The following is a 4,487-nucleotide window of genomic DNA, read 5'->3' on the forward strand; positions in this document are numbered from 1 at the left end:
GAGGGGGAGGGACGGGGAGGGAAGGCCTGGAGGGCACGGGGCGGGTGGGGGAGGGGAGAAGGCGGGGCGGGGAGAGGAGGGGGCAGGGAGGCGGGAGGAAGGCCCGAAGCAGGAAGACGCCCCGCCCGTGAAATTTGCATGAGCGCCGGCCTCCTAGGACCTGGGGCTTCCGTGTGGTAAATCTGGATTAGGCCATTTTTTTAAAAAATAAATTGTTACATAGTTCCATATTCATTGTTGTCCCCCACTTCATGCTTTGGTCACCGAAAGTTGTCATAACCAATTCCGTTGGCTGCAAATGTTAGGAAAAGAGGAAGAAACGCTGATGAGGAAAATCAGTGACAGTGGAGAAAAGAGGGGGACAGCTTTCTGAGGCCACAAGACGTTAATCCCAGGTTTTAGGACCCCGGAAGGAACCTTGATAATTTAGTTGCTTCTAATCGGAAAATGCGTGAATCCAGACTGAGGATGACTTTTTCCTTCAGGGATCTTTCGTGCAGAGAGAGGGCAAATCTTCAGATAGACCGCGGGAGGAAGGTTTGTGAGGGAGACAGCTGGACTGTTCAAGGGTAATCTTACGGCAAAGGTAGAATCACGATGCTCGCAAACGTGTGAAAATGACCCGTGTTAAAGATTTTACGCTCCTCATTCATTAATGAGGGATCCAGGCAGTTGTTAGAACGAGTTCAGAGGCGCAGGGGTGGCTCAGTTAAACATGCGGCTCTTGATTTCAGCTCAGGTTGTGATCTCAGGGCTGTAAGATCAAGCCCCCACCAGTTCCACAAGCCTGGAGCCTGCTTGAGATTCTCTCTCCCTCTGCCCCTCCCCGGGCTCACATGCACTCTCTTTCCCTCAGATAAATAAATAAATGAAATCTTCAAAAAAAAAAAAAAAGAAAGAAAGAAATATTTTAAAAGAACAGCTCAAAAGAAAAACCCCCCCAAAATCACATATTTGCATTTATAAAGAGTAAAAAATTGTTGAAAGTGTAGAAGGAGGCAAACTGGCTTTCTTCCAGGGGATGGGAAAGGAGGGTGGGTGACACAGGACAGTCTCAGTGTCTACCATTTACGTGCAACTTACACAATTGTCAGGCGTCTCCAAGACGTTGAAAGATGAGAATCAGCCTGGAAGACATCCTCTAGACAAGCCTAGTTTTCCATCAATACACAAAATTGTTTCTATAAGACTGTTTTGAAGCACCTTCCAGCATCTTGGAAGTACCATTGACATAAAGACTAGATACGACTAATGACACGACATTTTTCTCTATTTGCTAATTTGGCTCCCTAAGCACCGTTACTAACTTCTGATTTAATAACACGTGGTTAACACGCGATGGTTCATAATCTCAAGACTCTATGCCTTGCTGCAGTTTGCCAGCTCAGTGTTAAATTTACTTAAAAAAAAAAAAAAAGTTGCCTCCCCATCAGTCTCAATTAGCAAAATGTGCTGTAGATTCAAATGTTATGAGGCAGCCCTTTATTACAAAATACACCTCTGCCACAGTATTCAAAAGCAATTAATTCCTACCATTTTCCCACCTTGTTTCCTAAAAGGATCTAGCAGATCCTTTGTACGGTTTTACTCATCATTTAACTTGTACCTTTCACTAGAACCCAGCTGGACTCCTTCCTGCCCTGCCCTTTCCTTCCTGCGGCTTTCCCACCTCGGGGAGAAGGCGGCCCTCTCCTACTATTTATACAAATCATCTTCAGCTTTTAGAATTCTTCTCCATGAAGCTTGCTTGAGTGCCACAACTCTTCTTTTTTTTAAAGATTTTATTTATTTATTTGAAGGCGAGAGTAAGCAAGAGAGAACACGACCAGGGAGGAGCAGCAGAGGGAGAGGCAGAGGGAGAAGCAGACTTCCCTCCTGAGCGGGGAGCTTGAGGTGGGCTCCGTCCCAGGACCATGAGATCATGATCTGAGCCAAAGGCAGAGCTTAACCCATTGAGCCACCCGGGCTACAACTCTTTTGCAATTCCCTCATCTACATTCCTAAAGAACTATTCCTTTGGCATTTTGTACTATAAACACAGTCACTGGGTAAGTATCATGTTCTCACGGAAGAAAGCCTTGTTTACACAAATGTAGTGACCTGAGGTTTCTCAGAGCAGACGCTATGAGTATTCTAATCTTAAAACACCAGAGCTCAATGAAGAATGCTTCCCATTCCTGTCAATTTTCCTTAACCCACAGACATGTTCCCTCTCTTTGGATTTGGTTTCCTTAACTATAAAATGAGGGATGACACCAGATATGGTTCTCAAATTTTAGCCTCCAAATCCCCTGGAGGGCTTGGGAAACCAAAGGGCAGGGCCCCAACCAGAGCCTCTGATCCAGAGGGGTCCAGGATGGACCTTGGGAATTTGCCCGTCCAACAAGATTTTGGGTGATGATGCTGACGTTCCTGGTCCGAAGACCACACTCTGACAACCAAGACCAGAATTAGGGACTAGCGAACCCACTTAACTGATCATCAAAACCACTTAGGAAACTTGCAAAGGAAATTCGGATGTCCTGCGCTCAGACGTCCTGAGCCAGAATCTTCATAATTGACACAGGGAGAATTCGTTATTTCCAAAAAGCTTCCCTGACGACCCTTATAGTGGACAGAATTTAGGACCTGATTGAACTAGATAATCTGTACAAGTCATGTCCCTGTCGACACTTCCATGGTTTTATATCCTGAGTTCAGCAAGAAAAGCCCAGCTGAAGGATGACAGGTGCAACTCCCAGGCTAGAATATCCCCTATAGCTCAATCAAACTGGAAACATACAAGAAAAGGGATTTCTGGGGAAAATGGCTGAGTTTAGCCAAGAGGACACACTGCCAGCCCATCTCACCATAGTGGGCACTGTTCCCGTCCTCCCCATTGTTATCTGCTGGCAATACACTTTTTATCATCAAACAGATTCCTTTATATCCCAGTCCGAAATGTCTGTAATCAAATTATTTTACTGCCTTGGAATTTCTCCAAAATAATGGGTAGGTGTTTAGGGTTTTTTTTTTTTTTCCACATCTGAATAATTATTCAATTATCACCAAGAAGCCACCAAAAGTGTTATCACCAAGAACACACTGAGGGGCAGCCTTACACATAAATTCTTGTTTCTATCCTGAAATGCACAAATTTCTCACAACACCCAAGATGGCAGTTTTTCAGATTCCCTAATTTTAGTTCCAAATTGCTCTGGAAAATTCATCACACAAGTTAACATTTAACCCAGGCTCTTAAAAAAGTGTTTAAAGTTACATTCTTACAGAAATACTTGGTGTCAGCGGACACTAGGATTTCACCCAGTTCCTTAATAGGCGGAAGAACTATGACTCAGCAGACACAGCAGGTTATCTTTCCAAAGTTGTTTTAGTTTTCCTTATGAAATGGGGAACTAAAGTCCAGGGACTGAATGAGCCCAAGCTGAATTAACAAACGGGGTAAAGGCAAAGCTCAGGAAGACTGCTGACTCTGCTAAAACCCCATGATTAACACTGACCTTGAAGGCAAGGTCACGAAAAGTATTCCGTGGAACTGTTCCTCCCAAGAAATCTTGGAACACCATCAGAAAAAGTGCTGGTGTGTTTCAGAACATCTCGAAATAATACCTGAGGGAGAACATATTCCAGCTCATCTGTTACCACTTATGGGGCCACGCTGCTGACTCAGTTCCCACCCCCGACCTCGCAGCCTCCGATGCAGCTGGAGGTAGCCAGCTGGGAGATCGTCGTGTCTTGTGTGCTAGGCAGGCACTGCCAGTGAAGACAGGTCAGAAAGCTGAGTGGAAAAGAAGGCAACTGGCTTCTAGAGGATTCTTCGGCCAGTCAGCCATCTTGTCACTTTCATCAATCTCTCTTTTTTTTTTTGTCCAAGTATGTAAGTTACGGACAACATGACATTTGCCCCTCAAAAAAATGTGTGGTAGGGGCACCTGGGTGGCTCAGTGGGTTAAAGCCTCTGCCTTCGGCTCAGGTCATGATCCCAGGGTCCTGGGATCAAGCCCTGCATTGGGCTTTCTGCTCAGCAGAGAGCCTGCTTCCCTTCCTCTCTCTCTGCCTGTCTCTCTGCCTACTTGTGATCTCTGTCAAATAAATAAATAAATAATCTTTTTTAAAAAAACGTGTGGTAGTCAGCCTCCAAGATGACCCATAATGTGCTCCTTCTTCTGGGAATTCACACCCTCGTGCAGGCTCCTCCCACAAATGGCAGGGCAGAGAACACAGAAGCAGTGTGTCTCTTCCGGTTTTGGGTTGTAAAAGATGGCTTCCATCTTGCATTCTCTCTCGTGCACTTTCAGATCACTTTCTCTGGGGGGAGTCAGCAGCCATGTCATGAGTAGTGCTGTGGAGAGGCGCATAGAGCAAAGATGGTCCCTGATCGATAGCCCCGTGCCTGGACCATTGCAAACATGGGTCCCCCAGCTCCTGTCCAGTTTCAGGTGACCACAACACCAGCCAGCATCTTGATGGTGACCTCCCGAGAGACC

This window comes from Enhydra lutris, unplaced genomic scaffold (assembly GCF_002288905.1).
Source record: "Enhydra lutris kenyoni isolate GAN:26980312 unplaced genomic scaffold, ASM228890v2 scaffoldscaffold32, whole genome shotgun sequence".
Classification (NCBI taxonomy): Eukaryota; Metazoa; Chordata; class Mammalia; order Carnivora; family Mustelidae; genus Enhydra; species Enhydra lutris.